We start from the raw sequence: 27,921 nt of genomic DNA on the forward strand, positions 1-27,921 counted from the left end.
TTTAAATTGTTTCTGCAAGGATATGTAAAAAAATTAATCATTACTTTTAGGGAGAAGCACTTGGGCTAAGGGATTGAAGTGGAAGGAGACTTTCACTTTATATCTTTATGCATTGTTTGAATTTTAGCCATGCATGTCATTACTTTTAATTTAAAAACTGAATCAATTTTAATGAATAGTTAAATTAATAAGATAACTAGCAAAAATGGTAAATCAATTTAAACTATAAAAGCTTATATCCTTTTGTCTTGAAATTGTACTTTTAATCATGTGTCCTATGAAATTACAAGCCCATGTATACCAAGATGTGTGTACAAGAAAATTCACTATAGCATTATTTGTAACTGCAGAGTTGGAAGCAATTTAAATGCCCACTGATGGTGAGTTAGTCAAATAAATTGTAGTACAATGGATATATTAATATGAAACCCCAAAACGAATGAGGTGGGTATATTACTAAACATGTGTCCATCATATTAAGCTAAAACAAATCAAACTGTAAAACTATGTGTACATATGCGAATATTATTTTTGTTTTTTAAACTATACACACATAACACCCGTGCAAACATACACACATTATAAATCCACAGGGAAAAAATTCTAAAAGAAAAATGACACCTCTGTGGAGAGGATGCAGGGTAGGTTTTACTATATACTTCATGTACTTCTGTATTATTTGAGTTTATTTTATTCACAACAATATGGATTGCATTTACAATATTTTTAAATAAAGAGATGCTTTAAAACTACTCTAAAACGGAATTACTAATGATTAGCACCTTTGCCTTGATGCTTATTAAATAATAAGCACCTTTATTAAAATAAACCCCTTGTTTATTTCTGAGATATCCACAACTACAATGAATACTTGTTTATTAAACTCAGGTAGTGTTCATGGTTTTCAGCAAACGTTCCCCCAAAGCCTTGTTCTCATGAATATATAAATATATACATATATAATTTATGAGTAAATAGATTTATTGAGAATTACAACCTAGTAATGTGCTCATTACAATTTATTTTTGAAAGGTCATAATCTTTCTATGGAACATAAATAACAATTTATTAGGCAAAAGCTGAAGCTAGACATGTAGTAACCACTCCTATTTATTCAGATAATTGCCCTCTTTTTCCCAGATGTCAGACGGCAGCATGGAGGTAGAAGAAATTCTGTGGTGTTCTAGTTCCTTCAGTGGGGAGCAGGCAGTGATCGTAGCTGATAACCAGGTGGGTTAGCAGCAGCAGCAATTCACTTCAAAGGAAGCTTCTAAGACAGCGTCTCATAACATTTTGGGGGGCCACAGACTCCTTTGAGGTAGTCCTGCAAGCCATGGAGGGTGAAAAGAATGGCTTTGCAACAGGACAGATCTTTGTTCAAATCCCTGCTCCGCTACTTATTTGATGGGTGGCCTTCAGCAATTTATTTAAACTCTCAGAGCCTCTCTTTCCTCATCCATAAAGTGCCTGGCACACAGCAAGGACTCAGTAAAAGGCAGCAATTATGTTATTTTAGAATATGATGAAAACTACAGACTGTCCTCGGGGCAAAAAAATTCACCTTACATTTTTAGCATGGTGCATACCATCTCAAGGGTTTTGCTCACCCGTCAAAGCTGTTCTGCACCTCAGGTTAGAAACCCCTGGTCTAAGGTTTGAAAAGAACATTTGAAGACACCAGAATACTAAAAATAACATTTTCTTTTTTTTTCTACTCCTTGTACTGTTATTTTAGGTTGTGGTTTCTTTTGCTTGTTCATTGTATTGGATTATTTGTATATTATGTCCACCAGGACTTAATGAGAACAAGAGGATAGATTGTACATTAAAAAGTGTACAAAAGAGCAAAATGAATAAGGGCCATCTAACACTTTAACACTTCTGTTAGATTTAGTCCTTTACCAGCAAAGTGTAGGAAAGACCATTGCCATTCACTGGCCAGATTAGGCTTTCAAAGACCACCACGAAGTATATGGATTTAATAGAGCCATACTTCTGGTTCCTTCCATCAAAGATAAAGTTACTTGAAACTGCTTTGAGTGAGCTGTTCAGGCTTAACCTACTAGTTCCTAGCTCAGTTTTTGTAAGCAGAGCCAGCCTGGACTTTTGGCTTTCATTTTCTAGCCTTCACAACAGAGAAAAACCAAATGCCTTCAGGTAGTGGCTCAAAGGAACAGCTCTCCTGTTCCTTTACATTAGTCTGAGCTCAAAGAAATACAGAAAGCTTCCGGAATGTGCCTCTGCCATTAACTCAAACAGCATCCAGACCATTGGTGAGAACCTATCTCCAGAGTCAGTAAGAGCCCTATTAATAGGCATGGATATAGCCCCTAATCCCTCTCTGCTGCCGCTGCTGCTGCTGCTGCTAAGTCGCTTCAGTCGTGTCCGACTCTGTGCGACCCCATAGACGGCAGCCCAGCAGGCTCCCCCGTCCCTGGGATTCTCCAGGCAAGAACACTGGAGTGGGCTGCCATTTCCTTCTCCAATGCATGAAAGTGAAAAGCGAAAGGGAAGTCGCTCAGTCGTGTCCGACTCTTTGCGACCCCATGGACTGCAGCCTACCAGGCTCCTCCGTCCATGGGGTTTTCCAGGCAAGAGTACTGGAGTGGGGTGCCATCGCCTTCTCTGAATCCCTCTCTACCCCCTCCCAAATCCATAAGAACAGTAAATAATATTCCTCTAAGAACAAATGAACATTTCAGGAAATGAGAAAAAATTCTATCTGGATGCTGTTATCAATCCCTTCGCCCACGCTTTGGCTGCTGCTGACAATGATGGAGAAGATTGGATTTGAGAAGTGGGGACATCCAGAGAAAAACGATCTTAAATTTCCTCCTTAAAAATGGAAAGAAATACGTGTGTAATTCCAAAAACCCAATTTCCTTACAAGAGTTTAGTTTTAAATGGTTCTTCCACATCACTATTGCTTTCAAAAGAAGAATTAATTGGTATACCAATACTGTTTCCCACTAAAAGGGACTGGGGTTCTTTGGTAAAATGGCTGAGTCTTGGGCTGAGTGGGAAAAGTACAAGATGAGCCTGTAACACTAGTATTGTGCTAGAAACTAAGGAAGTGCTCAAAAAATAATGGGAATATGTCAAAAGGACACAAGAGCCAGATTGAAGGACTCCCACTGGCCAAATCTGGGCCAATCTGAGCATGAAAATAAATGATAGCAACAGATTGTGACCCATTGAATACACTAAGAGTCCATGAGTTCATGCTGATATATGAACAATCAGAGGAATAAATAAGTAAATGTGAAAGAAGAAGACTCTTCCTCACAATAGAATACTAACTAATAAATATGGGAAAATGATGGAGTTCTAAAACTCATCATTTTGTAGTCATTATAATAATAAGTGAGTGAGGCATGAATCATCAATAGATATAAAACTACTGGGTGAAAGTTTAATAAGAACAGGATATTGACATAGTTTCCAAATATCTCCCAGGAAATTACTTAATTACAAAGGAAAAAAATAGTAACTTTGCAGTGGAGAAATCTAACAGTCATTATCAGCATCAATTGATCAAAGTTACCATCAGCAGTAATGAGACCAACTGGCATCATGAAAGGCAGGGAAAGACAAAGGATCTGTTCCAGATAGAATCTATAAAGACTCATAACTAAATCAAATGCATGATCTGAATTGGATCCTGGACCAAGTAAAACACGAGAAATTATTAGGACAATTGGATAAATTTGAATATGGACTATGAATTAGATATTAGTATTGTATCAATGTAAAACTTCCTGATTTTGACCACTGTACTGTGGTTCTGTAAGAGAATTTCCTTATTCTCAGGGAATTACACACTGAGATATTAAGGGATTGAAATGAAGTCTTATATCTGCAACTTAATCTCAAATTATTAAGAAATAATTTGTGTGTATGTGCGTGTGTGTGGGGGGGTGTGTGTGTGGGTGTGGTTGTGGGTGTGAGAGAGAATGTGTGCACGGAGTGGGGGAAAATAAGGAGAGTGAGAGGGAGAAAGATAAAACATAGGAGGAAATTGGAACAGTCAGTGAAGCTGGGTAGAGAATATATAGAAATTTTTTGTCCTATTCTTGAGATTTTTCTGTAAGTTTGAAATCATATCAAAATACAAGACAGAAAATAATATTTGCTCTAAGTTAAAAGAAAAATGACAAAATCGTGGCAACCTTAGGCCCCTCTGAGGAAGACAGAACCTGAGCCGAGGAGTGGGTTGCTTAGAGTAGCGAACAGAAGAGTTCTGTACCGTCACTATCCTTGCTAAGAAAGACAATTCATCAGTTACTCACAGCAGCGCAGTTTCACATCAACAGTTGGAATGATCTTGTTGACGAGCCAAACATCTTTTTCCCAATTAAACACATTTCTTCTCAGATACTTCATAAACTCATTTCCCAGGATGTGGTCCCAGAGTTGAAAGTAGTACAAGCTGCTGGTGAACCTAAGAACCAGGCCTTGAACCTGGTCATTGCCTTTCTTGAGAAAATGTCCTAGAACCAGAGTCCCATTAGGCGCTAGGTTTTGTGGTTGATCCATAATTACCAGTATCCTTTTCTTATTCAGGAATAGCTCTAATCTGCCTTTCACACAATTCCATACTAACCATACTGTGTGCCACTGAAATGGAATCAGGTGGTAACAGATGTGAAAGGTCTCGCCAAAGTTGTACACAATTACATGCTGATGATCTCCTGAGAGTTCAAGTTCTATGTCTTCTCTGCCCAGGAAAGTATTATTAGTAATGTAATATTACTAATAATATATAATATTAGTAATGTAATATTACTAATAATAAATAATATTAGTAATGTAGGAGAAAGCCATCCAATCACTTGATTTGACACTCACAAATCGCAGGTCAAGGCCTACTGTGAATTGACTTAGTCCAGGAATATTGTTGGTCAGGCTTTGCCATATGTATCAGCTTTGCCATAAAAATCCAGCCTTTTTCCTTTCAGTGAGAGTGCATCTGTCCACATTTGGGGGAAGGGAAAAGAGAAAACAAATGAAATTTCAGTAACAAAAAAAATCAATTTTAACATCTTCCTTAGCCATAGAGTCCAGAGAAGGCGATGGCACCCCACTCCAGTACTCTTGCCTGGAAAATCCCATGGACGGAGGAGCCTGGTAGGCTGCAGTCCATGGGGTCGCGAAGAGTCGGACACGACTGAGCGACTTCCCTTTCGCTTTTCACTTTCATGCATTGGAGAAGGAAATGGCAACTCACTCCAGTGTTCTTGCCTGGAGAATCCCAGGGACGGGGGAGCCTGGTGGGCTGCCATCTATGGGGTTGCACAGAGTCGGACACGACTGAAGTGACTTAGCAGCAGCAGCAGCAGCCATAGAGTCAAATCCAGATTGTACAAGACTATTATGAGTCAATACTGGTGCGCGTCAGCCAAAAGAGTAGATATTAAAAAAAATCACCTCTATTTGACATTGACTTTATTTTGGCAGAAGAGCTTCTTCCTAATTATATTTAGCCTGGGATAGTATGAAAAGTTAGATTAGTGTTCCCAGAGGCCACAGCACACACCAACTGAACAATTTGGGGCAGGGGGCAGTTAGAAGTGTGTGGCTAGTGGTGGGGAGAGGCCAAGAAAAGGCAGCTTGGACTTAAAATTTGCTGCACGTAATACTCACTCATACAATCAAAAGATGACCATTTCCATCTGCCTAACTGCCTTATTATATTCACATTGCAACAGCAATTTATTTCTCCAATGCCTTTTGCTGATCCAAATTACCTGATTTATTCTGCCTCTGGAGATGTCTTCTTACTGAGGCACTAACAGGGGCCTGAAGTATGGACAACACTGGAGCTGCAGGGCTTCTGTTTGCCTTCAGGAGGGGTGCAGTGGCACTGCCCAGAGTGCAACCTGATTCCCTCCTACCGTTTCCTCTCTAAGAGGGCTGCAGCAGCTTTAAGAGGCTCAAGATGGCCATGGACCTGGTTACCATTGACTCTGGAGTCAGACGACCTGGGTTGGAATCCCAGCTCTGACGCTCTCCAGGTAGGTCACTTTGAGCAAGTAACCTAACCTCCCAATGCGTCAATGTTTGCTTCAGTAAAATGAGAATTTAGGAGCACAAAGTTGCATGAATGCACAACCCAAGGTCACCACCAAATAAGTCTCCCACCTATCAGCCTTACAAGATTGATTGAGGATAAAGTGAGATAATGTGTGTTCTCAAACATTACTGAAGGACATGTGCATTGGTCCAGTCTTTTGACAGGCAATTTGGCAGAATCTATGAAGGACAGAATAAAGGACAGAAATGGTATGGACCTAACAGAAGCAGAAGCTATTAAGAAAAAGTGGCAAGAATATCCAGAACTATACAAAAAAGGTCTTCATGACCCAGATAATCACGATGGTGTGATCACTCACCTAGAGCCAGACATCCTGGAATGCGAAGTCAAGTGGGCCTTAAGAAGCATCACTATGAACAAAGCTAGTGGAAGTGATGGAATTCCAGTTGAGCTATTTCAAATCCTAAAAGATGATGCTGTGAAAGTGCTGCACTCAATATGCTAGCAAATCTGGAAAACTCAGCAATGGTCACAGGGCTGAAAAAGGTCAGTTTTCATTCCAATCCCAAAGAGAAGCAATGCCAAAGAATGCTCAAACTACCGCTTGATTGCACTCACCTCACATGCTAGCAAAATAATTCTCAAAATTCTCGAAGCCAGACTTCAACAGTACATAAACTGTGAACTTCCAGATGTTCAAGCTGGACTTAGAAAACGCAGAGGAACCAGAGATCAACTTGCCAACATCCTCTGGATCATCAAAAAAGCAAGAGAGCGCCAGAAAAACTTCTGCTTTATTGACTATGCCAAAGCCTTTGACTATGTGGATCACAACAAACTGTGAAAAGTTCTTCAAGAGATGGGAATATCAGACCACCTGACCTGCCTCTTGAGAAATCTGTATACAGGTCAAGAAGGAACGTTAGAACTGGACATGGAACAACAGACTGGTTCCGAATAGGAAAAGGAGTACATCAAGGCTGTATATTGTCACCCTGCTTATTTAACTTATATACAGAGTACATCATGAGAAATGCTGAGCTAGATGAAGCACAAGCTGGAATCAAGATTGCCAGGAGAAATATCAATAACCTCAGATATGCAGATGACACCACCCTTATGGGAGAAAGTGAAGAAGAACTAAAGAGCCTCTTGATGAAAGCGAAAGAGGAGAGTGAAAGAGTTGGTTTAAAACTCAACATGATCTGAGAAAACTAAGATCATGGCGTCCGGTCCCATCACTTCATGGCAAAGAGATGGGGAAACAATGGAAACAGTGACAGATTTTATTTTGGGTGGCTCCAAAATCATTGCACATGGTTACTGCAGCCATTAAATTAAAAGACACTTGCTCCTTGGAAGAAAAGCTATGACCAGTCTAGACAGCATATTAAAAAGCAGAAACATTACTTTGCCAACAAAGGTCTGTCTAGTTAAAGCTATGGTTTTTCCAGCGGTCATGTATGGATGTGAGAGTCGGACCATAAAGAAAGCTGAATGCCAAAGAATTGATGCTTTTGAACTGTGGTGTTGGAGAAGACTCTTAAGAGTCCCTTGGACTGTAAGGAGATCCAACCAGCCCATCCTAAAGGAAATCAGTCCTGAATATTCATTGGAAAGACTGATGCTAAAGCTGAAACTCCAATACTTTGGCCACCTAATGGGAAGAACTGACTCATTTGAAAAGACCCTGATGCTGGGAAAGATTGAAGGCAGAAGGAGAAGGGGACTACAGAGGATGAGATGGTTGGATGGATCACCGAGTCAATGGACATGAGTTTGAGTAGGCTCCGGGAGTTGTTGATGGACAGGGAGACCTGGCATGCTGCAGTCCATGGGGTCACAAAGAGTCGGACACGTCTGAGAGACTGAACTGAACTGAACAAGGATATTTACTGCAGCATTGTTTGTAACTGAGAAAAAAATAGGAAAATCTCTATGTCTATCAAGAAGTAACTACTGCTGCTGCTAAGTCGCTTCAGTCGTGTCCGACTCTGTGCGACCCCACAGACGGCAGCCCACCAGGCTCCCCCGTCCCTGGGATTCTCCAGGCGAGAACACTGGAGTGGGTTGCCATTTCCTTCTCCAATGCATGAAAGTGAAAGTGAAGTTGCTCAGTCGTGTCCAATTCTTCGTGACCCCATGGACTGCAGCCTACCAGGCTCCTCCATCCATGGGATTTTCCAGGCAAGAGTACTGGAGTGGGGTGCCATTGCCTTCTCCAAGAAGTGACTAGTTAATTGTTATCTGTATACAATGGAGTCATAAAGCAAAGTAGATGTATAGAGTCGTGGAGAGATTTCCAAAGTTTACTATTATGTGAAATGGGAGTTACATAAATGGCAGAAAGTATTATCTATGTGCCAGATCCTATTTCAAAAATAAGAGAAAAATGTGTGTGCTGGCAAACACTAGAAAAAATCTGAAAGAATATATACCAAACAGGTAAGAATTGAGTATCTTTAGGTTTGAGGGTTTAGGGGGATTTTTACTTTCTATGTTATTTATTTCAGTAATGTTTACAATCTTTATAAATAAGGCATTATATTTCTAATCAGAAAAAAGGTGGATGTATGGATAAATGATAGATAGATAGAAACCACCTGTGGCCATACTTGGGGTCCTGGAGATAGAGGTAACTTCTGCTTGTGTGTGTGTTAGTCCCTCAGTCATGTCCAACTGTTTGCGTCCCCATGGACTGTAGCCCGCCAGGCTCCTCTGTCCATGGAATTCTCCCGTCAACAATACTGGAGTGGGTTGCCATTCCCTTCTCCAGGGAATCTTCCCAACCCAGGGATCGAAGCCGGGTCTCCTGCATTGCAGGCAGAATCTTTACTATCTGAGCTACTTTGAGCAGAAGTGTGGTGTAGTGAAATCCATAAAGGCCAGATTCAGGCCCCAGTTTTAACCCTTCCCTAGCTGCATGAACATGGGAAATGAATGCAGGTAAAAGCATTTAAATATTTTAAAATTTTTTATTCAAGTATAGTTGATTTACAATGTTGTTTAGTCTCAGGTGCTCAGCAAAGGGATTCAGATATATATATATACCAGTGAACCAGTGAAGTTGATCAGTCGTATCCAACTCTTTGTGATCCCATGGACTGTAGCCTACCAGGCTCCTCCATCCATGGAATTTTCCAGGCAAGAATACTGGAGTGGATTGCCATGTCTTTCTCCAGGGGGTCTTCCCGACCCAGGGATCGAACCCAGGTCTCCCACATTGCAGGCAGATGCTTTACTGTCTGAGCTACCAGGGAAGCCCATATATACACAAACACATTCTTTTCCAGATTTTTTTTCCATTATAGGTTATTATAAGATATTAAATATAATTTCCTGTGATATATGGTTGTCTATGCTGTATATAACCCACTCCAGTGTTCTTGCCTGGAGAATCCCAGGGATGGGGGAGCCTGGTGGGCTGCTGTCTATGGGGTCATACAGAGTTGGACACGACTGAAGCGACTTAGCAGCAGCAGCAGCATGCTGTATATAAGAGTGTGTATATAGTAGTGTGTACATGTTAATCTTAAACTCCTAATTTATCCCTCTCCCATGTGAAAGCTTTTAAGACAGTATCTGGCACATAGTGAGCACTATATGAATGTTAGATAAACTAACATCACTTCTCTATGCCTCGTTCCTCCATGGTAAAACAGGAGGAATAATGACCTACCTCGCAGGGATGTCATGAAAGTAGATGCAATAAGTAACAAATTCAGGCAATAACTAATGCTTCGGTCACATATGTGAGAAAGTTGGTAAACTGTAAAGCCCCATATAAATGTCAGCTGCCCTGTTCGCCATTGTCATTATCAGAGGTCTCTTCTCCCACCAGCTCTTTCGTGCCGTCACACATGCAAGCGCATCCACACTGAGCCCTTTCTGCAGCCTCCAGGCCCCAAGCAGGGCTCCAAGGAGGCCAGGCTATGATGAGGTGGGACAGGGGCTTTGTCCTTCTGTTTGGCCAGCCAACCAGCGTTCTCTGCTGGGCCTCTCCAGGGCCTGCTTCACAGCCACTTGTGTTTTTGCATATGATTAAACTATGCCACTGCAGATGTCTGCTTGGATGCTGCCATCTGTTCCCTGGCAATTTTCAAGTTCAAATTGCATGATTGCTCCCCTGAAGTGTGTTCTCTCTTGATTTGGCTCCTCTGTGTCTCTTTGCCTCTACCCTCTGTTTCCTTTTGTTTTAAATTACATTTATTGTTTCTCCCATTTTAGAAAAAGAAGTGTTTTTTTTTCCCATTATAAAAGTATACTGTACATGTTTTTTAAAAGAAAAAAAATGGAAAGTATTAGAAAGTAAAAAGATAACAAAGTCAGCCAGAGTCCCACCACCCAGAGACAACCATTGTAAACATTTTACAATATTTGCTTTGTTCCATACATGGTTTTTGCTTGTTTCTATGTTACTGAGAACATATTGTGTGAAAAATGTGGTGCCCTGCTTTCCTCACTTAACATTATGATATATGTGTTCTCCGTGTTAGGAAAACCCTATCGTAAACCTCATTTCAATGACAAAGTTACAGCCACCAGGAGTGCCAGGCACCATTGTATCTGTATTGATAAAACACATATAACATAAAATTCACCATTTTACTCATTTTAAAGTATACAATTCAGTGACATTTAATACATTCACAATGGTGTACAAACATCTCCATTATCTATTTCCAGAACATTTTCATCACTCCCAAAGGAAACCCTGTACCAATTAAGCAGTCACTCTCCTCAGCTTGGCCCCTGGCAACCACTAATCTGCCTTTTGTCTCGGTGGATTTGCTTATTCTCGACATTTCATACAAATGAAATCATACAATGTGCCTTTTTGTGTCTGGCTTATTTCACTCAGCATAATGTCTTAAAGGTTCATCCATGTCATAGCATGTGTCAGTACTTCATTCTTTTATATGGCTGAATAATATTCCATTGCATGGGTATACCACATTTCAAACATTCATTAATCCATTAATGGATATTTGGGTTGTTTCTACCTTTTGGCTATTATGAATAGTGCTGCTATGAACATTCATGCTATTTGTTGTGCTTGAACATGTTTTCATTGCTTTTGTGTGTATACCTAGGAGTGGGTCATAGAGTAATTTTATGTTTAACTTACTGAGTAACAGCCAAACTGTTTTCCAGCAGCAATCTATGAGGGTCCCAACTTCTTTACCTCCTTGCCAACCATTGTTTTCTGGGGTTTAAGAAATATTATAGCCATCCTACAGGGTGTCCGTGGCATCTCACTGTGAGTTCGATTTGCATTTCCCTAAAGAATTGGGAATACCAGACCACCTGACCTGCCTCTTGAGAAATCTGTATACAAGTCAGGAAGCAACAGTTAGAACTGGACAGGGAACAACGGACTGGTTCCAAATAGGAAAAGGAGTACATCAAGGCTGTACATTGTCACCCTGCTTATTTAACTTCTATGCAGAGTACATCATGAGAAACGCTGGACTGGAAGAAACACAAGCTGGAATCAAGATTGCTGGGAGAAATATCAATAACCTTAGATATGCAGACAACACCACCCTTATGGCAGAAAGTGAAGAGGAACTCAAAAGCCTGTTGATGAAAGTGAAAGTGGAGAGTGAAAAAGTTGGCTTAAAGCTCAACATTCAGAAAAAGAAGATCATGGCATCTGGTCCCATCACCTCATGGCAAATAGATGGGGAAACAGTGGAAACAGTGTCAGACTTTATTTTTTGGGCTCCAAAATCACTGCAGATGGTGACTGCAGCCATGAAATTACAAGACGCTTACTCCTTGGAAGGAAAGTTATGTCCAACCTAGATAGCATATTCAAAAGCAGAGACATTACTTTGCCAACAAAGGTCCGTCTAGTCAAGGCTATGGTTTTTCCTGTGGTCATGTATGGATGTGAGAGTTGGACTGTGAAGAAGGCTGAGCGCTGAAGAATTGATGCTTTTGAACTGTGGTGTTGGAGAAGACTCTTGAGAGTCCCTTGGACTGCAAGGAGATCCAACCAGTCCCTTCTGAAGGAGATCAGCCCTGGGATTTCTTCGGAAGGACTGATGCTAAAGCTGAAACTCCAATACTTTGGCCACCTCATGTGAAGAGTTGACTCATTGGAAAAGACTCTGATGCTGGGAGGGATTGGGGCAGGAGGAGAAGGGGACGACAGAGGATGAGATGGCTGGATGGCATCACCGACTCGATGGACATGAGTCTGAGTGAACTCTGGGAGTTGGTGATGGACAGGAAGGCTTGGCATGCTGCGATTCATGTGGTCGCAAAGAGTCAGACAGGACTGAGCGACTGAACTGAACTGAACGACTAATGGTATTGACCATCTTTTCATGCGTTTGTTGGCTATTTACATATCTTCTTTGGTGAAAAGTCTATTGAAGTCCTTTGCCCATTTTTTAAACTGGATTGTCTTTTTGTTGAGTTATAAGCACTCTTAATGTATTCTGTGTACTAGGACCTTATGAAATATGTTGAAATATATGACCTGCATATATTTCCCCTTCTGTAGGCTGTTTTTTTCTTTTTCTTTTCTTTTTTGGCCATGCCATGTGGCATGCAGGATCTTAGTTCCCCAACCAGGGATAGAACTCACATCCCCTGCAACAAAATTGCAGAGTCCTAACCACAGAACTACCAGGGGCTTCCCAGATGGTGCTAGAGGTAAAGAATCTGCCTGCCAATGCAGGAGATGCAAGAGATGCAGGTTTGATTCCTGGGTTAGGAAGAGCCCCTGGAGGAGGACATGGCAACCCACTCCAGTATTCTTGCCTGGAGAAGTCCATGGGTAGAGGAGCCTGATGGGCTACAGTCCACGGGATTGCCAAGAGTCAAACACAACTGGGCAAATGAACCAGCACAGCAGCCACTGAACTGCGAGGGAAGTCTCTGTAGGCTGTCTTTTAACTTCCTTGCTAATGTCTTTTGATGCACTAAAGATTTTAATTTTGATGAGGTATAATTTACCTATTTTTCTTTTGTTCTTGTTCTTTTGGTGTCATTTCTAAAAATCTACTGTCAAATCTACTTCAGGGTCATGATGATTTACCTCTATGCTTTCTAATACAAATTTTATAGTTGTAGTTCTTGTATTTAGCTCTTTCATCCATGTTAATTTTTTTATATGGTGTGAACTTCATTCTTTTACCTGTGTTTACATGTATTTTTATGTATACAATGGATATATGTTTATAGATCCAGTTTTCCCATCACTTTTTGTTGAAGATTACTTTTCCTCATCGAATGGTCTTGGTACCCTTGAGACCATTCAATGAGGAAAAAGTAATTAATTGGCCAGACGTATATGGGTTTCTTTCTGGACTCTAATTCTGTTCCATTAATCCATGTCTATCCTTATGCCAATAATGTATTGTTTTGATCATTGTAGCTTTGTAGTAAGTTTTTATTTTTTTTTTTTAAATTTTATTTTATTTTTAAACTTAACATAACTGTATTAGATTTGCCAAATATCAAAATGAATCCGCCACAGGTACACATGTGTTTTTAAATCAGGAGGTATGAGTCTTCTAATTTTGTTCTTTTTCAAGGGTTTGTTGCCTATTCAGTATTCCTTGCAATTCCATATGAATTGTGGGATCAGTTATTCCATATTTGTAAAAAAGAGCATTGGAATTTTGATAGGGTTTGCATTGAATCTAGAGATCTCTTTGCGGTATATTGCTATCTTAATATTAAATATATAAACATGGGAGCTTTTCCATTTATTTAGGTCTTCTTTATTTTAGCAATGCTTGTGGTTTAAGTGTAGAAATCTTTCACCTACTTGGTTAAATTTATTCCTAGGCATTTTATTCTTTTAGATAGTATTGTAAACAAAATTGTTTTCCTAATTTCATTTCAGATGCTCATTGCTGGTGCATAGAAATACCACTAATTTGTATATGTTGATATTGTATCCTGCAACTTTGCTGAATTTATTTGCTAACTTAAATATTCTTTTTTTTTTATTCCTGAGGATGTTCTTTATGTAAGATTATATTATCTGTGAATATAGTTTTACTTTTTCTTTCCAGTTTGGATGTCTTATTTCTTTTTCTTGCCCAATTGCTTTGACAAGAACTTCCAGTATAATATTGCATAGAAGTGGTGAAAATGGATATTCTAGTCTTGTTCCTCATCTAGAGGAAAAGCTTTCGGTTTTTCACCATTAACTATGATGTTCACTATGGGGTTTTCATAGATGCCCTCTACAAATTGAGGAAGTTATGTCCTATTTCTAGTGTGTTGAATGCTTTTATCATGAAAGGGTGTTGGATTTTGTCAAATACTTTTTCTACATCAATTAATATGATCATGTGTCTTTCCCCTTCAATCTATTCATGCAGTGTATTGTATTGACACATTAATTTTTATATGTTGTACCACCTTTGCATTCCTGACATAAATTCTACTTGGTCAGGGTAAATAATCCTCTTAATATGCTACTGGATTTTGTCTGTTAGTATTTTGTTAAGAATTTTTGCATCTGAGACAGGGCGCTCAGGGCAGGAGCACTGGGATGACCCTGAGGGATGGGATGGGGAGGGAGGTGGGAGCGGGGTTCAGGATAGGGAACACATGTACACCCATGGTGGATTCAAGTCAATGTATGGCAAAAACCACTACAATATTGTAAAGTAATTAGCCTCCCATTAAAATAAATTAATTAATTAATTTCAAAAAAGAATTTTTGCATTAAATTCATATGGGATATTGATTTGTATTTTTCTTTTCTCAGGATGTCTTCATCTATCAGCTACCATTTTTAAACTCTAGCAGATTGATACAGCAAGATCATGCCCCAGGTCTGTTACTCAGTATGTAATTTTGTTTTTTGCTAAATTCCAAAGCCGTTTGCCTGATGATGCCAAGTTTAAGCAATTTTTAAGCAGAATTGAATTCACTGAGCATTAAACAATGCCACTTTCCCCCAGAAGGCTCCTGCTTTTTATTATCTGATTTTCAGGGCAGGAGGATAACTGGAGCCTTGGCCCCTACTGCCAGTTTCCAGTGCCCAGCATAACAGCTGGCACATAGTAGGTCATTTATTGCTACATACTGAATATATAATGGTTGTGCACTGTATTAGGGCACTGACTTGGAGACGAACAAGTGGGTAGATGGAGGGCTGTCCATTGTGCAAAAGTTATCAGCGATGTGGGTGAAGCATCCCATTTGGCATAGGATGACAAATTCTGAACTACAAACTGAACTTGTGTGCCCGGCCCTCTGTTTTAGAAAATCTTTGGCAAAATATCAGGAGAGAGTTCACTCTCCCTATCAGACCCCAAAAGTAACAAATACCTTCATTGCAAAAGTCAGTGAGGGGATTCCTTGGCAGACCAGTGGTTAGGACTTGGCCCTGTCACTGCTGTGACCCAGGTTTAATCCCTGGTCGAGTAACTAAGATCTTGTAAGTAGCACAGCCAAAAATAAATAGATGATAGATAGATAGACAAATTTTAAAAAATAAAATAAGTAAAAGTCAGTAAATAAAAAGTTTAGAATTCTAGGGACTTTCCTGGTGGTCCAGTGGCTGAGAATCCACACTTCCACTGCAGGGAGCACGGGTTAGATCCTGGGTTGGGGAACAAGATCCTACATGCCATGTGGCCACACACACAAAAAATTAGAACCCTGAGAGGTAGATAATCAGAATGATTTTTTTTTCAACAAAATCCCCTTTGTTTTCTGAAGACAGGATTAGTAATCATCAGATATATTCTATACTAGCTTTCCTGTCCTCTCTTGGTAAAGATTCTCCTTGAAATGTTAAAGTGTTTCAAAGGTTAGGGGACTGAGATTTCAGGAGCGCTGCTCTGCACCATCTTAGGAGGAGTCAACAAATGGGGTTCCTTCCTGGCCAGGCACTGTGGGCATGACCTGGTCTCTGTTTCTCCCCTATAAAGTAACCTGCTTTCCTCTACTTGATGCAAGAGTTCTGATCCAGAGACCCTGACCGAGTGTCTGAGTGGAATAAGTTGCCAGGGAGCCAGGTACTTAAGGAAAGTACCACAAACAACAGAAATGTATTGTCTCACAGTTCCGGAGGCTAGAAGTCTGAGGTCAAAGTGTAGGCAGGGTCGTTTCCTTATGGGGACCCTGAGGGAAAAATCTGTTTCTGGCCTCCTAGTTTCTGGTGGTTTATGGACAATATGGGGTGTTCTGTGGCTTCTGCTACATCACCCTAATTTCTGCCTTTATCCTCACATGGCCTTCTTCTTGTGTGCCTATCTGTGTCCAAATGTCCCCTTTGTATAAGGACCACCAGTCATATTGAATTAGGGGCCCATACTACTACAGTGTAACTTCATCTTCTTAATAATGTACTAATTACGTTTGTAATGACCCTATGTCCAAACATGGTCACATTCTCAGGTGCTGAGGGTTAAGACTTCAACATATGAATTGTGGGAGGGATACAATTCAACTCATAATACTGCATAAGGCTCAAAGCCCAGCTAACCACCTGGCAATACCTCCTGTCCAAGGAAGGAGAGAAATCAGAGCTGATTTGAGGGAAGGGGCTCCCTAGAGTCGTGGGCTGTACCAATCCTGTAAAGAATCTGCCAATTCTGAAGGTGAACATTCTGCCAAGGGTATACCATGCCTGCCTCAACGAAGGAAAAGTCATTACTCATAAAAGGGCTCTTCTGGCTCTTAGTCCACAAATCTTTGCAAAAGAATATCCAAGAGCATTGAAAAATTTAGTAGACCAGCCTTGGCTGTCTAAGTAGATATAGTAGATACGTGCTTGATATTGGGGAGCTCCATGACCCACATCACTGTGGCCATCATATAGACAACCGTCCACATGATGATGGCTACTGCCATCCACTGCCTATACTTCTCTCTGGTCTTGTGAGGAACCAACTATCTTTAGATAAACCCTTGTACACTGTTTGTGAGATTGCAAATTGGTGCAGTCACTATGGAAAACAGTGTGGAGCTCCTCAAAAAACTAAAAATAGAGTTACCATATGACCCAGCAATTCCACCATCTAGTATATATTTGGAAAAAATGAAAACACTGATTAGAAAAGATACATGCACCAGTGATCAAAGTAGCACTAGTCACAAAGCCAAAATATGGAAGGAACCGAAGTGTCCGCTGACAGATGAACAGATAAAGAAGATGTGCTACCTATTGTACTATTTCCAAACTGAACCTTAATACTGATACAGCTTAATAAGGCAAAGGTATCCTGACAATGTCGGTATTACTAATATTTTTATATTATCGACAATAATATTTTACATAAGTATTAACATTTTTAAAAGATTTATATACACACACACACATACACACAATGGAATATTATGCATCCATAAAAAGTATGAAATTCAGCCACTTGCAGCAACTCAGATGGACCTAGAGAATATTATGTTTAGTGAAATAAGTCAGACAGAGAGAGATACAGTATGATATCATTTCTACATGGACTCTAAAAAGTAACACAAATGAATGTATATGCAAAACAGACTCACAGATATAGGAAATAAACAAGCAGTGGAGGAAGGGATAATATAGGAGTAGGGGATTAAGAATTACACGTTATTATGTACAAAATAAGCTACAAGGCTATATTATATAGCACAGGCAGTTCTAGTCATTATCTTGTAATAACTTTTAGTGGATTATAATCTGTAAAAATATTGTCACTATGCTGTACAGCTGAAACTAGTATAATATTGTAAATCAATTATACTTCAATAAATTTTAACTAATTAAAACAGATGGTATACTAACCTGGAACTTTACATATAGAAAAAAAATTCCTACCATCAATGAATAAATTTGCCCCCTACAAATGTAAAAACAAAAATGAAAAAACAGATCTTCTGTATATAGAAGCACCCAACTTTGAGCCTCATTTCTCTCACCAGTCCAGTCACAGAGTTATCCAACATGGCCTCTCCTCCAGATCATGTATGTGGCTTGCCAAGAGTTCTTGGAATAGGAGGCAGAGGAATCACCTTCACAAAGGTAATGAGATTGTCCCTTCAAATCTTGCATCCAAGGCCATGTCTCACTCAACAAATAGATGTTCTTATTCATAAAGCCAAAAGCATCCTGGAACATTCATTTACTGAACAATGATGGTCATTGAGCCCTGATCATGTGGCAGTGTTGGAATACAGTGGTAGAGTGAACACATGTCCACACCAGGTCCCTGGCCTTAACATTCCAGAGAGAGAGAGAGGCAATCACTCAACAAGAGAAGAATTACGAACTCTGAACTGTGCTCTGAAGGAAATTAAAAGGCTGATGAGCTAGAAAATGGGGGGCGGGGGGTCAGGAATGTCTACATTCAATCAGATAGTTAAGGACAACCTCTGTGAAGAAGAGTCACTTTAGTCCTAGGGGATAAAAAAGAGCTAGGGTCACAAAGATGTGAAGTAAGAGCGACCCAGACATGGGTAATAGTATATGCAAAGGCCTTGAGATGGGACTGTGCTTGCCACACTCGAGGACTAGGAAGGTGTGTCTGGAGTGAGAGAGAGGAAGTGTGGTAGGAAATGAGGCCCAAGAGGCACTGGGAAACCAGACCATGCAGCGCTTTTTAGGGCTAATTACAGAGTATCCTAATTGTGATGGAGATGTACTGACAAGTTTTGAGTAAAAGAGTGACTGACTTAGTACCTTAAAGGATTTCTCTGATTGCTCTGTTGAGAATAGGCTATCAAAGACCAAAAGTAAAAGCTGGGATCCACGAGTCCATTCCCTGTGTCTGCGTCTCTATTCCTGCCCTGCAAATAGATAGCCACTGGGAAACAGCTGGACAGCACAGGGAGCTCAGCTGTGTTGACCTAGAAGGGTGGGATGGGGGATGGCGGGAGGGAGGTTCAGGAGAGAGGGGATAGATGTATACTTATGGCTGATTCACTTCATGGTACAGCACAAACTAATACAACATTGTAAAGCAATTATACTCCAATTAAAAAAAAAATAAAAAATTGTTTTTAAAAAGCAGGGAGCCCAGCAGCTATTTCTGCTTTATTCTTTCCCTTCTCTTTCCCCTTCCCCTCCATTCTGCAGCCATTCAGGTCCTGACCTCAGTCTTCACCCGCTCCTTGCTGGTGCTGCTCTCACCCTTTAGGCCTTATGACAGGTTTGGTTTCTTCTTCTTGACCCTTGATATTCTTTCCATGGACATGGTTTTCCTCCATACTCTGGCCTCATCCAACGATGGCATCTGAATCACCTTCTGCCCGATCTAGGCTTGACCTCACTCTGTCTCCCACACAGACCCTCATAGTTGGGAAGCTGGAGACTCATCTGAAGTCCGATGGGGACTGTTTCAAGAACCGATTTTTTTTTTTCCAGGAAAAGTGATGAATTTCTCACCAATTGAAGGACAATGAAAACTAATTGTTGGATAACCAAAAAGAAACACCTGGAGTAACAGGCAAATTTGGCCTTGGAGTACAGAATGAAGCAGGAGAAAAGCTAATAGAGTTCTGCCAAGAGAATGTACTGGTCATAGCAAACACCCTCTTCCAACAACACAGGAGAAGACTCTACACATGGACAGCACCAGATGGTCAACACCGAAATCAAATTGATTATATCCATTGCAGCCAAAGATGGAGAAGCTCTATACAGTCAGCAAAAACAAGACCGGGAGCTGACTGTGGCTCAGATCGTGAACTCCTTATTGCCAAATTCAGACTGAAATTGAAGAAAGTGGGGAAAACCACTAGACCATTCAGTTATGACCTAAATCAAATCCCTTATGACTATACAGTAGAAGTGAGAAATAGATTTAAGGGACTAGATCTGATACACAGAGTGCCTGATGAACTATGGACAGAGATTTGTGACATTGTACAGGAGACAGGGAGCAAGAGCATCCCCAAGAAAAAGCAATGCAAAACAGCAAAATAGCTGTCTGAGGAGGCCTTACAAATAGCTGCAAAAAGAAGAGAAGCGAAAAGCAAAGGAGAAAAGGAAAGATATAAGCATCTGAATGCAGAGTTCCAAAGAATAGCAAGGAGAGATAAGAAAGCCTTCCTCAGTGATCAATACAAAGAAATAGAGGAAAACATAGGATGGGAAAGACTAGAGATCTCGTCAAGAAAGTTAGAGATACCAAGGGAACATTTCATGCAAAGATGGGCTCGATAAAGGACAGAAATGGTATGGACCTAACAGAAGCAGAAGATATTAAGAAGAGGTGGCAAGAATACACAGAAGAACTATACAAAAAAGATCTTCACAACCCAGATAATCACTAAGGTGTGATCACTCACACTCACCTAGAATCAGACATGCTGGAATGTGAAGTCAGGTGGGCCTTAGAAAGCATCACTACGAACAAAGCTAGTGGAAGTGATGGAATTCCAGCTGAGCTATTTCAAATCCTGAAAGATGATGCTGTGAAAGTGCTGCACTCAATATGCCAGCGAATTTGGAGAACTCAGCAGTGGCCACAGGACTGGAAAAGGTCAGTTTTCATTCTAATCCCAAAGAAAGGTAATGCCAAAGAATGCTCAAACTACTGCACAATTGCACTCATCTCACATGCTAGTAAAGTAATGCTCAAAATTCTCCAAGCCAGGCTTCAGCAATACGTGAACCGTGAACTTCCAGATGTTCAAGCTGGTTTTAGAAAAGGCAGAGGAACCAGACATCAAATTGCCAACATCCGCTGGATCAGTGAAAAAGCACAAACGTTCCAGAAAACATCTATTTCTGCTTTATTGACTATGCCAAAGCCTTTGACTGTGTGGATCACAATAAACTGTGGAAAATTCTGAAAGAGATGGGAATACCAGACCACCTGATCTACCTCTTGAGAAACCTGTATACAGGTCAGGAAGCAACAGTTAGAACTGGACATGGAACAACAGACTGGTTCCAAATAGGAAAAGGAGTACGTCAAGGCTGTATATTGTCACCCTGCTTATTTAACTTCTATGCAGAGTACATCATGAGAAACGCTGGGCTGGAGGAAGCACAAGCTGGAATCAAGATTGCCGGGAGAAATATCAATAACCTCAAATATGCAGATGACACCACCATTATGGCAGAAAGTGAAGAAGAACTAAAGAGCCTCTTGATGAAAGTGAAAGAGGAGAGTGAAAAAGTTGGCTTAAAGCTCAACATTCAGAAAACGAAGATCATGGCATCTGGTCCCATCACCTCACGGCAAATAGATGGGGAAACAGTGGCTGACTTTATTTTTCTGGGCTCCAAAATCACTGCAGATGGTGATTGCAGCCATGAAATTAAAAAGACGCTTGCTCCTTGGAAGGAAAGTTATGACCAACCTAGACAGCATATTCAAAAGCAGAGACATTACTTTGCCAACAAAGGTCCATCTAGTCAGGGCTATGGTTTTTTCAGTAGTCATGTATGGATGTGAGAGTTGAACTATAAAGAAAGCTATGCGCAGAAGAATTGATGCTTTGAACTGTGGTGTTGGAGAAGACTCTTGAGAGTCCCTTGGACTGCAAGGAGATCCAAGCAGTCCATCCTAAAGGAGATTAGTCCTGGGTGTTCATTGGAGGGACTGATGTTGAAGCTGAAACTCCAATACTTTGGCCACCTGGTGCGGAGAGCTAAGTCATTTGAAAAGACCCCGATGCTGGGAAAGATTGAGGGCAGGAGGAGAAGGGGACGACAGAGGATGAGATGGTTCGACGGCATCACCGACACAACGGACATGGGTTTGGGTGGGCTCCGGGAGTTGGTGATGGACAGGGAGGCCTAGCGTGCTGTGGTTCATGGGGTGCAAAGAGTCAGACACGACTGAGCAACTGAACTGAACCTAAAAGAAACATTGTCTTGATTCATTAATTTTAAGGCTTAGAATCAATACATCTATTGTAATTTTTATTGATCAATGACAATCCTCACAAAACGCATTTTACTCTTCAACTTTTTCTTCCATGACTTCACTAAAGACTTCTAGGTCCCTCTATTCCCAGATCCCTCTTTACTCACCACACACACAAAATCCACTTAGAGTTTGTGTCACACACAGCACCACCATACAGGTGTTCAAAGTTTTATAATTTCAAACCGCATGAATTTATTAAATCAACAAATATGTACTGACTGCCTCAGCTGTGTGTCAAGACCTATGCTGGATGCTTTGGATAAAGAAACAGGACAAACATCCTGCCTTTGAGGAAACTGGGAAAAGATAAGTCAACATCTTAGCAAGTAGTCAAGGCCAGGCGACAGAGTTGCCACTGTGACCCCTAGATCCAATTTCAAGCTTCATGATAAGAAACAGAGTTTCCCATCAGGCCCTGCACACAGTCAGTGTTTGTTGCCGATGGTGATGATGATTTGGTATTTTTCCAGAAGATCAGCTCTCAAATCTGAGGGCCATTCCAATTAAACCCGAAGTATATTTCATCAAGGAATTGTCACTCATTGGCATGTATGGCCTTTTAGCTAAAGACTGATGTGCTAAATGAGCAATGTTATCTTACTGAATTCACTTAACATGGATGACACTGCAGTCTTCCAAAACGATCTCATTCTCAAGTTTCCAAATTACCAGCTACTGCAGTTCAACTTTCTCAATCATCTATTTGCTGCAGAATAGAAACAAAGACAGAATCTGTCTCTGTTTTGATCACAGTCCAGTCAAGGGTTGGGCCTCCCAGATCAGATATGCATTCCTTACCATGAATCAGTGACCAGCTTTTGGCACACCTCAGCTTTCCCATGTGTATTCTATGATTGTTGCTATATATATAATAGAGATAGGAAGATGATATCATAGTACTCCAGGGAGCTTTAAATACAGCATTAAGCATAAAAGAAAACAGTCTAAAAGTAAAACCAAAGCTTCAGTTAAGTGCAGATTGGCCCCCAAATGGCATTTCAGAGTTTCATTAAGAAATTTCAAAGACAGCAGTAGTCCAAGCTATTGTCTACTTGAGACCAGTTCTCCATCCATCACAGGTAATCCTGAGTGAGTGGATTCACTTGCTGAAGCTCCAACTTGTCCTCTAGCCATATGAACTAACAGGAGGCCATTAAGAGGCAACCCAACAATTTGTCAAATACTTTATTTCGATAACCTACTGTCCGTGAGATATTAAAAGGGTTAATAAGAATACATTTTCTTACCTGAGAGAAAGATAAAACTCGACATGAGAATGGTTCCATAAAGCTTCTGATATATGTGTTCTTTCATTGTTTAAACCTGCAATGAAAAACCAGAAATAAGCTGAGCTCAGTCAGAACAAACGATTTCCAAGTGCATGTTACTATACTTGTCCTTCGGATCCCACACAAGACTTTTCCTGTTGCTCAAAGCCAACATTTATTGTTGCTGTTTAGCCCTCAATCGTGTCTAACTCTTGTGACCCCATGGACTGTAGCCCTCCAAGCTCCTCTGTCTATGGGATTTCCTAGGCAAGAATACTGGAGTGGGTTGCCATTTCCTTCTCAAGGATCCTGCCCCAGGAATCGAACCTGTGTCTCCTGCATTGGCAAGGGAGTTCTTTACCACTGAGCCACTAGAGAAGACCCAAAGCTGACATAGTCGGCCACAATATAGATGCTTGTGAGTTATGCAGCTTGGCTGCCACCTCATCGACTGATTTATTTGCATATCCACTTAACACATTTTATTGAGTGCCTACTATGTGTCAAACACTGTGTTACACACTGGGAATACAGTGCTGGAAAGACAAGACAGAGATACCTGCTTTCATGGGGCAGTTAGCCCAGAGGGGAACTCAGTCATTAAATGTATAATTACAAAAGGTGATGTATTCAACCTTTTTCCTTTAAATCTCAGAAACCGTTTTTTTTTTTTTTAATTAGAGTATAGTTGCTGTACAATGTTATTTTCTGCTGTATAACAAAGTGAATCAACTATATGTATACATATATCCCCTCCCTTTTGAGCCGCCCCCACCCTCCCCAAAGGTGATATATTCAACCTTAATGCGCACAACTTCAACCCAACTTGCCGTTTTAATGATGCTAAACTTTTTGGAGGAAGCATTATGCAAGATCTGATAGACAAAAGTAACTCATCAAATCATTGCTATTTCTAAAAGCACATCTGTTTAGAGAAACCTGACTATTTTCTTATGTTGACCCACCTTCTCTCCTTAAATAATCATAACCAAAGCTGCTTATTTGGGAAACATACTGGAAGTCCCCCTTGCTCCAACCAAAAGTGGTATTAAAACTACAAATCCTATGGAAACTATTACAAAAGCTTGGCAGTAAGGCACGGGTGGGTATTTTCTGATTTTAAATAAAATACACTTCTGAATGATTTACCACTGATTTTCACATTTTTTTTCTATAGAATAAGGCAACATATTATATTTCTTTCCACTTCTAAGCAGGGTTTGGAGTGAATTGACTCACTTTATATTTAAAGTAACAGAAGCCAATTAGGAAACCAAATGAGTCTTGGGCGTGCTATGAGCACCAGCCGTTAATAAAGCTCTTCATATTTACCAAGTGTGCTGCTGCTATTCTCATTAGAATAATAAGGAAATTTGTATGACTTGGATGGATTTTCTAAACTACAAGCCTAGAAGTAAGGGGCTGTCTAAATCTTTTATGACTTGCGAGATGAAATGCAGGTTAAATTTCCAGTGCTGGAAGAGGATCCGACTGAGAATCCGTAACTAGCTTTGAGACTGTATTGCTTATTGCCGTTCCTTCATTTTCCTGGGCCTCAGTTTCCTTATCTGTAAAAATGGAGATAATAATCTGCCTATTTCCCAGAGCTGCTACAAAAGAGGATCAAATGAGGTGATATTTCAAAGGCAATTTTCAAAGTATAAAGTGCTATAGAAATGGATATGATTGCTATCTATAAAATGGAATGTTCAGCAGCAAACAATCCAATTTATACCTTCCTTGCATTTCCTCTAAACTTTTCTAACAATTTCAAGGTATATTTCAGAAACTTACCTCGCACCCCATAAATAAACGCTGGAACATTCATACTACAGAATACTATGCAGTCATTAAAAGGAATAAGGTAAGTCTCTATGTTTATTAGGCATGAAAGCTGGGTTGTAGGAGGGGGGCTGACGACTGACATATACAAAGAATACCATACAATTCTGTACTGCGTAATTCTTTCATAATTAGCATACATTACCTACATAATTTTGAAACGTGAAGGAAAGGAGAAAGAAAAGGAGGGAGGGAGAGAGGAAGGGAGGGGAAACAGGAAGGAAGGGGACAACAGAGATAGGAAGGAAGAATGGGAATGAAAGGGGTTTCCTGTATGCCTCATACCATTTTGTACTGTTTACAGTGATCCTGCATTACTTTCATAATTTAAAAAAAAATGAAGGAAAGAAGGAAAGGAAGAAAAGGGCAAGAGAGAAGAGAGGGTAGAAATTAAAGACTTTTATGTCTCATACAATTACATGCAATTTGGTTTTTATGATGAATATCTGTTACTTTTGTAGTTTAAAGAAATTTAAAGGAAGGTGAAAGAGAAAGAAGGAAGGAAGACACTTACCTGAGGACTAGACTCCCTTAGCCTCCCACCCCTGTGTCACTGTGGAGTCCAGAAGATGAGTTTGCTTTTCCAATGACTAGATCTGGTTTCTGAATCCCTACATTTGATGTGAAAGGAGACAAGCAAAAAAATAAAAAAAATAAAAAAGCAGGAGGTTCATTATCTGCTGGCCATGCCTCAGTCACCTTCTTCTGTGGATCAGATCAGCCTCTCTGCTCTTAGCTTTATGGGGCTTGTTGATTGGGCACATCCCCTTTTTGTGGCTGGTAGCACGTCATGGGGCTGCTCTCCCAAGCAGGAAATCAGCAGGAGTAAAGTTCTCAGGTATATCACACACACCTGCAATAACCCATTAATTTGAGGGCTCTTTCCCAGTTTTCAGTAACGATTATCTTCAGTTGCCAGTTGATTATGGCTTTGGTAAACTGGATCTATTAAACAGACACTTGTTCACTTAAGCTCGTTTCATTTTATTAAGACAATGGGGAGGAAGGGGTAGTGATGTTCAGAACTAGAAGCAGAAAGCAGAGGCCAAGGAAGTATTAACTTGTTCACATCTCACACTGTCAGTAAAGGGAAGCCAGCTGTTTACCCTCGCTGCAGATCCAGCCTTCAAATTGCCTTGAAAAGAAGTAAACTTCCAGAACTGGTTTGTTGGTGTCATTCTCAAGATGGAGGAGGTAGCTTTTGCCCCAGAAGGTGTCAGTAAAGACCTTTGGGGATGATGGAAATACTAAATCCCATCAACCATCCAGACATGATTCCTGCCACCCTCTGCATTTCCAAGATCGGAACCCTGAGGTCCACAGGGTAGAATGAATTGCTTAAGGTCATGGAGCTTATGAGAGGCAGAGCAGGAACGAGAACTGAGGCTCCTGACTCCCAGACCAGTGCATTTTCCTTTCCACCTCACACCGTAAATGGGAAAAGACCATCTAAAAAGAGGCTGAGTCAACCTATCATCTGTAGGTTTTCCATGGGGGAAGGGGGAAGAAGGGGTGTATAGAATCACCCCTTTTGTACTATTAGAATTTTAATCATCTGCATGTATTGCTTTTTCAAAGAAAAACACTGAGGCTTAGTTTATTTGGTTGTAGTGCAAATGAAATAATTGACTAGAAAATGAAATGTGGAAAAAAAAAATAAAGAAGTTGGAACCTTTTGGTCAAGGAAAAAAAAGGCCACCTGAGGAGGAAGAGCTTTCATGGCTACCTTCCATTCTCAGGAAGGTTATTAGGAGAATGTTCTCCATATCTATATAGTAATAGGAAATGGATTGAAACTGCAGTGGGAGATATGAGTTAAATATAAATAAGTTATTATTGACAATAGGGGTTGATCAACACCAGAAAAAGCTATCACAGGATGTTATGAGCCATCCATTCCTGGAAACTCGAAGGTCTAGAGAGCCATATGGCTCTGCTGATTGAAGTGTCCTCCCACACAAAGTGCTGAGCTTGGTGACACTCTGTCCCTGTTTTGGACAATACAATAGACCCTTAATCTGGTGAAGGTCCAGGCTGTCATCATTCCCTCTTCCCTTTCCTGCAATGAGCATCCCACCAGGCCAGTTAGGAGTCTGATGGTTTCCATACAACATGGCCCCCCAAACACAAGCACACTACTGAATTCAGGGCTGAACCGTAGAAACAGTGGAAGAGTCCAATGCTGGAGGAAAAACCATCTGAATGGGTGACTTCCTAAGGGATTTCCAACGACAATCTTGATTATATTTGATTGCTACCAAAAACACTGGGGTCTTCCTGGGTACCTCAAATGGTAAAGAATCTGCCTGCAATGCAGGAGACCCAGGCTCAATCTCTGGGCCAGGAGGATCCCCTGGAGAAGGGCATGGCAGCCCACTCCAGTATTCTTGCCTGGAGAATTCCATGGACAGAGGAGTCTGGCAGTCCATGGGGTCACAAAGAGTCAGACATGACTGAGTGATTAACACAGACACACCTCAAACACTACCTACCATCCCACCAACTCCCTGCTGGCAGTGGTTTCTGTGCGTACCTTCCTACTTTTGCTTTATACGTAGGCATCCCTCGACAGCATGTAATACTATTTCTAACAAAAGGCCAGCTTAGCTATTTGGGGTAAAATGTTCCTACATAATCACAGTACACTTATCGAAATTAGGAAACTTACCTTGATGTACTATTATCTCCTATAGAGTTCATATTCATATTTAACCAACTGTTTCACTAATGTCCTTTATTGAAGTTTTGCCCTCTGATCCAGGGTCCAGTCTAGGATGACACACTGCTTTTAGCTGTTATTAGTTTTCAGTATCCTTTAATCTGGAAATATTCCTTCAACCTGTACTGGACTTTAATCACATTGACATTTTTGAAGTGTACAGGCAGCTATTGTGCAGAATGTCCCTCAATTTGGTTTTGCATAATTTTT

At 40.5% G+C, this 27,921-nt stretch overlaps 1 long non-coding RNA gene and 1 pseudogene across 1 annotated transcript; one reads left to right on the forward strand and one right to left on the reverse strand.

Annotated features, from left to right (window-relative positions):
- The window catches only part of LOC129640294 (adhesion G-protein coupled receptor G4-like), a 39,799-nt pseudogene extending 14,023 nt beyond the window's left edge, over positions 1-25,776 (reverse strand).
- LOC129640298 (uncharacterized) lies at positions 24,444-25,589 on the forward strand. Its single transcript, XR_008708730.1, has 3 exons — positions 24,444-24,782; positions 24,937-25,014; positions 25,454-25,589. It is a non-coding gene; the product is annotated as an uncharacterized LOC129640298 (long non-coding RNA).
- Positions 25,777-27,921: the final 2,145 nt, after the last annotated feature.

The sequence above is a fragment of the Bubalus kerabau genome, chromosome X (genome assembly GCF_029407905.1).
Source record: "Bubalus kerabau isolate K-KA32 ecotype Philippines breed swamp buffalo chromosome X, PCC_UOA_SB_1v2, whole genome shotgun sequence".
Classification (NCBI taxonomy): domain Eukaryota; kingdom Metazoa; phylum Chordata; class Mammalia; order Artiodactyla; family Bovidae; genus Bubalus; species Bubalus kerabau.